The sequence below is a fragment of the Cebidichthys violaceus genome, unplaced genomic scaffold (assembly GCF_023349555.1).
Source record: "Cebidichthys violaceus isolate CVI_PGR_0920_01 unplaced genomic scaffold, fCebVio1.0.p SCAF_1, whole genome shotgun sequence".
NCBI lineage: Eukaryota > Metazoa > Chordata > Actinopteri > Perciformes > Stichaeidae > Cebidichthys > Cebidichthys violaceus.
In genome coordinates, this window is record NW_027176262.1 from 21,009,146 (window position 1) to 21,018,207 (window position 9,062).

Here is a 9,062-nt window from a genome sequence, read left to right on the forward strand (position 1 = left end):
GCCTCTAAACAGCTCTCAACATGCCGATGGCTGAGCAGTGGACTTGAAGCTAATGGTGCTAACAATCTAACAGCGCTGCAAACTACGGAGACAGTGCCAACAGAGCTTGGATAACAACATACACAGAGGGATAGTGACTTCATTCTCTGCTCAGGTCGACATTACTCCACTAGCAAAAATGTAGTTTGCTGCTGCATTAATGCTCGGAATCCAGTGTAATGCACCTTTGAAGAGATCCTCAAAGCAAAGACATTCTCAGAAACACAACAGTGAAGACTTCTTAACTGCAACCCTGCAAAACAATAAGACTATACACAACCTCTGCATTGCTGTTTTCAAGATGTTTTTTTCTTATTTTGAGTTACCAAAAAAAAAACTGGAAATCCTCAGTTGTGTGTTTTGAACTGGTTTATGCACGTCATACAGAAAGCTGTTTTGTATTTGCATCCCCATAAGGAACTGCTCAACATTTCTAACTATTCAGTCCTGTTTCTTGTTATGTAAATGTTTGCTCATGAGCATGGCCATATGATCATGTGACAAATTGTTGGTGAAGTTGGCAGCCTTGAGGGCTGATGCCTCTCCCCTAAATACATAACTAGCCAAACAACATTCTTTGCAGATACATGCTTTTTTGAAAGCATAACCACAGTGTAGAAAAATATCCTACGGCTGTCTTTAACAAGAAAACCTTGGACCATCAATATAATAGCATTGCTCAGAAGAACTGTGGCAACTTCTAGTTCATGTGGAGCATATTGAGAGCGAGCCACTGTTTGTATTAGATCTGCTTCCCCATATGGGCCTGATTTAAAGAGGTTAACTATACATGGATATTAATGATTTCGTTTTTTCCCCTCTTACAATTACTCAAGCAGGGTCAATGACAGCGTGCTGCAAATCTTTATTTGATTTCAGTATTGATTATCCTTTGAATTATTTGATGTTGACTGACAAGTTCAGAGGAAATTTTGAAATAAGATGGCATTCGCTCCCTTTTCCATGAATACAGAAGTATGATTCATTGGTGATAGGTGGGTGTGGGTCATTTATGTTTCCTGTGGAACCAACCTGAAAGCTTCACATCTGCCAAAGAAAATGATCACAGCAACTGACTCATGGCAGAAAAAAAGTTTCCACAGTAATATATATTATTTCAGTTGATTCTGTCACTCCATCTGCAGGATGATTTGAACGCGCTCCCTTTTTTTGGGCATGTTGGTTGTGATCTGTGTGGTCGGGACATGCAGTTGTAAGAGTTCAGTGAGGCTGAAGAGGAGAAGGAATTCACCCTGGTTGCTCTGTGCTGACCCTGATAGTGATTGTTCACTTCAATGCCAAAGCTTATTGCTATGGCGTGTTTCAAAATGACAGACCAAGTAGAGTCAACAGTTGTCTAAACTTTCTCAAGTGAGGGCATTGTGAAGTGTGGAGTAATGGGATTAGAGGTTGTTTTTTTTCTTTCCTCAAAGAAATTTTTGCTTGAACAATTTAATTGTTTTGGGAATTCCAGGGCAGGCCTCTCAATGCTGTGCATTCCTCCCCTAAACAACAGAATGCATTCCTGAAGAATAAAAGTGATCTCCATCAGAATTACTTAGACTCCCTACAATGTCTGAGGAATTCCGTCCTGCAGGAGAACGACGCACTGGCCTGTTTGATTGATAGTATATTAATTAGAAAGCATTCACACTGGACAGCCCAAAAGATTTGGTTTTTCTGAAGTGGGTGTGATTGTTATAAGCCGGACGGCTGTTATCTGGCCAAGAGCCAGAGGCAGATCTTGTCCTGTGTAGTATTTAGAAGCGATGGGATTTAAAGGATAAAGAATATTACAAATTATTGTATTTGGATGTTTACTGTGAATACAAATGTTCAGGTTTGGCGCAAGGGAATCAATTTATATCAATTTGAAATAGCAGAAGCTACCATTTCCAAATCCCTTTAGAGCTGCATTTTCCAACAAGAGAAATCCTTTTGCTGACATGCTCGACTTGTTCTCAACCTTGGTAGATTTTTTTTTAGCAGAGTTCAGTCTTTAGACTGACAAGAAGAACTCTTTGCTGCTTGGCTTGAGGGAAAATGTCAGTTTTCTTGATTTTCTAAAAAATTCTGTATTTCTCCTGAGACTGGTGTCAAAAACTTCATATTGGGATTTTCTTTCGTATGTATTGAAGCTGTTTGTACGATCCAATTTGGTCAATTTAATGATATATTTTTGTACCAGGATATGAGAGACACTTTTTAAGGTCACATGATTAAAATACAGTTATTTAAGGTTTGTTATTTAGCATTTTACGTGTCCCAGAAATCTCTCTGTTCCAATAAAGTGAAACCATAACACCATGTGCCAACATTGAAGACAGATTCAATCCTGTAATGTCAGAGTCTTTACTTATTGCAGCTGTATGTGCTTCCAGCCTGAGGAGGGGTGAATGCAGCATGAAATCTACTGATGGAAAGATTTACTTTGTTCACTATTTTGTATTCATCATTGATCCATTTTGTGTTGAAGTGTACCAACTCAAAAAGCCTTGCTGTGAAGTTCTCCCGGTTTGACCAGTTATATGCATGAATTATTAAAGACACACCAACAAAAAACTAAATGGGCTCAGGAATACCGGGTGCATAGCCCATAGCTGTTTTGCAGCAGCATTAAACTGATTTGTCCCGTATTGCGCAGTAGATGGACAGATTTGGCCCGTCTACATATAATATGTAGGAGGAAAACAGAAGAGTTGCAGGGCTTACTTATTGGCTTTGTCTTCAGAGAAGGCACGAGAAACAGAATATTGTTGTGTTTAGTTGCCATTTTAATCCACACAAGCACTTGCAGAGCAGACTGGGTCTTTGTCAGCAGAGCCCTGCTTTGTATTTAGGCTACACAGATTCACACCTGGGACTTGCTGATCATAACCACAGCACAACCACATCTTTCCTCAATGGTCCCTCGGGACTAAGTGTTGAGGAAGAACAGAGTCCTCCCAGAATTATGCTTTGCTCTGTGGTGCAATTCTACAAATGTGCAGGGCACCATGTGCTATCTTTTTTTAAACATCGAATCTGTTTTGCAATGAAAATACTATGAAAATAAATATGTATTGCGTTACAGTTTATAAGCTGCAAATAAAAGTTTACCCAGCAACAGCGGTAATGGCAAGCTCAGCAGTCACTTGGAAAGAAGAAGGATCTTTAAAAATAATACAAATTATATATCCATATATTGCTATCCATGTATGTATAGAATAAGCAGCAAACCAAATTTAGTTTTCCATTTAGTTTTATAGACTTGGTCTGGCCTCTTGTATGTCCCTCAGTGCAAAGAAAGAGAATTTATTGTGACTATCAATAACAACTGTACTTATATGCACTCAGTACATACCACCATGGTAGACTGGATACTGTCTGTTTTTCGTCCTTCAGCAAATTTAGATCATGAATATTTTATTGTTTGATATATAACGAGTTTGTGGGCCTTGATTTCAGGGTCCAGGCTAGGGTATCGCAAAGAATTTAGACTACTTTTCTTTACATAAAAGATTTACTGGTGCAAGTTTTGGAGTCAGGAAGCAGTGGCAACACTAAACAGAAACCCATAAAAGAGCTTTTACATCACGATTAACCAGAAGATGACAAAGAGCTAGTACTCCCAGAATTGTTCTTAACCAAATGAAAACCACCTGTGCACTTAATATCTAATACACTTTGAAAGGATCACACAGTGTAAGCCTAGAGGATGCAGACACACAGACATTATGTAAGCAAGTGTGCCTTAATACATTGCAACTGAAAATACTCTTTTAACTTGATGAAGCGCTGATCTCAGGTCTTCTCATTCATCGAGCGTGTGAAGCACATTCTTTTAAAAGTTACATTCAATACACCAAAGCTCATGTTTTGCCTCAATAAAAGGTCCACATTAGACTCCTGCTCAAGCACATGCCCAACCGCCCAAAACCCCCACTCAGGTTTCTGCATCAAACATTCGACTCGGTCCACTTTGGAGACGTAGCTAACTAAAGCCTACAACTCATACCGAGACCATCCATTATGTTCAGATCAGGCTGTTGTAGAGAAGCAAGCTTAAATCACTATTTGCACTGAAGTCTGGCTTACAGAATATTTATATTTAAGAAACACAAATTGATCCAGCACTTTGACACAATGAACTCTGAATACGCTGAGGAATGAAATGCATGCTCTTTTGGATTAGGTAGCAATGTCTGATTTAATTTAAGAAAAGCTCAAATGTTTTTGACAGTTTCCAGAAACAGAGGAAGAGATGTTTGTTCAACTGGTGCTAAAGTTTAATCATCCATGTTATTTGTTTTATTGTCTTGATAAATGAAAATAAACTGAGGCCAAATGTTTTCAGTGTTGTGAATCAGCACACTGGGGTAAGATCATGATCTGTTTCTTTAACTGTGTTTTCCAAGACTTGATGAAATTCATATTCATATTTATGCATGCTCTAAAAAGCATCAAACATTTAAAGTGTTTTTTATTGTTGCCTAAGGCACACTTGCAAATGCAAACAATAAAAACCTTGTAAGTGTAACAAAAACAACACAAACTTCAGTGATCCGTGGGTCAACTGCTGTACATAAGCAAAATACAAATTTATCGACAAGAAAACGATCTCAAGAAAAATAAAGGTGGAAGATATAGGAACAGATGAATCCTATTCAGCTTCTCACTGTATTATGCATGGCTGGCTCATTAATTACATATTTATTCTCATTTCATTACATTAGGCTGGATGCCCTTTTCTTTCTGGCTGAGATTAATTCTTCTAGCAAAGCGGCCTGTCACACACTTCACTTTAATCTCGATCAAACTGGATCTGTTTATTATTTCTTCCATGGAGTTTCAGCACGACTGAAGTAGCCAAGCTCTGTGGAGTCCATGGTCAAATGTCACTAAAATAGCCGTCACAGAAAAATGACTGAGACCACAGCCTTGTGATGTGGACAGCATCCAACCTCAAAGTAAAATTGCAGATTTATCCACCATTACAGCACCTTGCCTTTCTTTCCAGGGTCTCTCTCACTGAGTGAGGATGAGGCACTGAACTCAGTGGATTCTATTCACTTGTGCTTGGAAACAAAATAAATGAAAAATGAATTTAAAGTGCGGAAGGACCTCGAGTGCAGAATACGTTTTAGAATGTAGAGAGCAAAATCTGAGCTTGAAACCCAAGTCGTACTTTATGTATGGAACTAAAGTGCTGGTGCCAAATGAGCAACAGATGCTCCTCTGATGTTTTTTATGCAATTTATTGATCCACAGTAAAATACCTAATCTGCTTGTTGTTGTTTTAAAAACACAAATGCATCAGGTGGACATTTTTACATTTAGTTTCAGTACATCAGCTCATCTCTCATCGTTTATCACTGTCAGAATAGACAATTCTGTCGAGAGAATAAAATGTTCCGTCAACAGGATATTTGACAATCCATTGTCTTGTCAACAGGCAGTTTCTTTTTTTACATATTTATAAAAAAATGAAAGAAAACAGAGGATCTTTGTAATAAAATGCTTCACGATAAGACAAAGGAATGTATAGTTTTCTCTGTTTAACAAACACAGAGTGACAGACTACATATAGTCATAACTTGAGTTGATAAGATGAAACAGCCCTACATGTTATCTAAGAAGCGAAATGAAAACAAACTGCTTTGTTTTCTTTACAACTCCACATCTCAGTAGGCTGGTATTTATTAGACACCCGTTATAACTCCACATCATTGTCTATTTACTTCATTTTTTGCAACCTCTAAACATTATTTTGTGTACAACGTGCTATATAACTCACATACGTATTCAAACACATAAGGGACAGATTATGCAGGAGATTCTCTTGGTTGTCCCCGAAGAGGTAAAGCTGTATGCGATTCTGACTTAGTAAATAAATAAATGTCATCTGACTTTGTGATTGTGTGTGTCCACGTGAATTTGTGCGGATTGGCGCCAATGTGTGTGCGTGTCTGTGTGGGTTTGCCTCCTCTTGCTCTGCTGTCACAGTGATAATGAGTAGCTGCCAGAGCTGGAACTCATTTCACTTGGTGATATCGCGGTTCAGAGTGAGAGTGGGGAGACATACCTAGGTAGCTTGGAGGGAAAAAGGTTTAGCCAGCAGAAATGTTGAACTGTGGTAGGTGACACTGACCAAACTTTTCAAAAGTTGTGTTGTATTTAATCAGCACAAAAGGAACGATATAGCAGTATATTATACTGTCACTGTATTTAACAGATAGGATTTTTACATAAATCATATGACGTAAAATATGTTTCTTTAATGATGATTAACACAAAGATCAATAAACCTACAAAGAAACAGTGAATGAAAGCAAGATCATCAGTTGCACGCATTCACTCCAGCTATGTCAACTGTTCCTTCAGAATAAATATTATTGATGACACAGCAGGACCTCTCTGTTGCGCCCTTGTCTGAAACTTCTAAATGCAAAGTGACGAGGCTTTAATAACTCTCAGAGCTTTCAGAGATTGACAATAACGTGAAGCAGGGTTATGGTTCCAGCACTATTAGAGATAAAAGCTGAGCTCCTCTTGGGAGTTGATGGTAGAAGCAGACAATGTTTCTTTAAAGAGTCACAAGATGTGAGGAAAAGTTAAGGGCATTGTCTCCTCTCTATTTCTGACTTAGATGAAAAATATCACCAGGAGGTTTCTTGACTTCTAACATCTAACGGAAAAGGCTGTCGGTTTGATAGCTAGGCTTCCTTGTGATGCTGTGGATTTGTTGAGGTTGTTTTGTCAAAGGTATCAGATAGATGGATATAAGGCGAGCGGCCCCCGACAGCCTGAAGGTATCCGAATATATTTACTTTTGAAGATTTATACTATGATTTGCCCCTGGTATCCATTGAGTTACCCTTAATAGTGAAAAATTCTGTTCTTGAAATTCACATCAAAGCTTATGTTTCAATCTCATACTTCTGTCAAAATGAGTCTTTATGTTGCTGTTTTCTTTGGTAGAGTTATTCCAAAAGGATCTTAACATTTTTAAAACATACAATGTACATATTGTAAGTGCTTTGCAGATGAAATCTGTGATGTTTGACATTTCAGAGCTCCACTCCACCCAGTTTTAAACCACAGTAATGTGGTGCCATATGCATATTGCGACAGCACACTCATCCAAACTTTTGGACAATTTATTTTCTAAATCTATCACAGCTTTCCCGATCATTTAAACCAGCTACTCTGGAGCGCTGCACCGTTCTGTTACTGATTTACAATTCCCTTTTGAAAAGGATGGTGGCACCAAAGTTCAGCAATAACTCGTCCTGACTCTCTGCAGTCGGCGTGGCTCCTTGTGGCAGCAGCAGCAGCAGCAGCAGCAGCAGCAGTAAAGAGGAGAGGAGCAGGAGTTTGCACTTCGTCCGTCACGTGTTGAATAAATCAGATTTGGAGAGGGCAGTCCACCGCTCAGCCCCACACTGTTTGGCTTCAGTCAGCGTGCTGCAGCAGCACATACACACACACATACATACACACACACACACACACACACACATACACAGAGGGTGGATGCCGACAAGTTGATAAGGTCTAAGAGGACGGCAGGAAAGTTTTACCAGGCACAAGTTTGCGATTTGACTTTTCATCATTTCGTCTGGGAATAAATCGGAGAGAACTAAATAGGAATTTAGCAAGGAAACAACGAGGAGGAATCAATACAGTCACTGGCGAAGGATACGAGGATGTAACTCTCACTTTGGACTCCGCAAAGGAATACTGAGAAGAATCTGGACATCTCGGGACTCGGCTCGTCTTCTCTTAAACACAGCAGAGCAACAGATGAATGTGAGTATCCACCACAGCATGTCACAGATCTCCTCAGTTGTCCATCAGTGGAGGTCATCTAATAACCACACCTTTCTCTCACTTGTTTAATGTTCTAAAACACGTTGCAACTCACTCGTGGATCCCATGTGTGCAGTAATAGTTGTTCAATAAAACGTTGTGTTTTTTTTTTTAGCTCTTTCATGCTCAGTCAGACGGATATGAAGCGGTAACGGACATACGTGTTACACAACATGTTACAAAGTTTGAAACAATACATGGCGTGTTACTTTCCAGCTTTCATCCTCAAAAAACTGTTGATAAAGTTTATTTTAGCGAGTTCGCGCATGAGATGTTCTTTCATTTGGGTACTGCTGACCGTCGTGGTCCTAAGAAGCCCTGCGCAGAACGAGCTCAGCTTGTGCGCATACTTTGAAAAGCAGCCAAATATTTTTCGCTGCTTGTCAGGTCACACTTTTTAAAAACCCCTCTGAGACATTCCTCTCTAGCAGGTCAACCTATGGAGTTATTCTATTGTCCTCCGTGTGCTGCTGCCGCCGCTGCCGCTGAGCCTTTGTGCCTCCCTCTTCCTCCAATGGAACACATACCGAATGATTACCCACATGTCGGCGCAGTTATTGTGTTGGCAGACTTGTGTTCAATGACCGTGAATAGGTGTTCCTTTCCCTCAATTAATACATTCATTCGGTCTCCAGCGGGTCCCATCACCGCGCACTTTGGTTGTGACTGTGATGGTTGCCGTGGTGCTGCTGCGTAATTATGCAGCCTTTTTTTTTTGGACTTTAGACACTAGAAGGAGGCTCCTCCTTTCGCTTTGACTCCCCACCAGTCATCAGCTTGAGGTGCACGGGGGACTCGTGCTTGTTCCTTTTGAGTTCCACCTCTACAATTGTTAAGTTAGCAAATGTTCAGTTACATTGTCTGCTGAATACTTTTACAGAATAAGGCTGACCATACCATAACAGTGGATACTACTAGAACTTTTTTTTAATTAATCATTTTTTTAAATACATTTTTCATCCATCCACCCATTTAAGCAATTATTCGCCCATATGCAATATGTTGTAGGTACATTTTTAAGTGTTTCTGATAATAGCTATATAAAGAATTATTCTATTGTGTGACTGCATGGGTGGAGTTATATATTACAATTCACACAGAAAACAAACAAAAAAAAGCAGCGCCAGACTAAACCACCAAAATGTGGACCTCCACTGCAGCCTTTACAACAA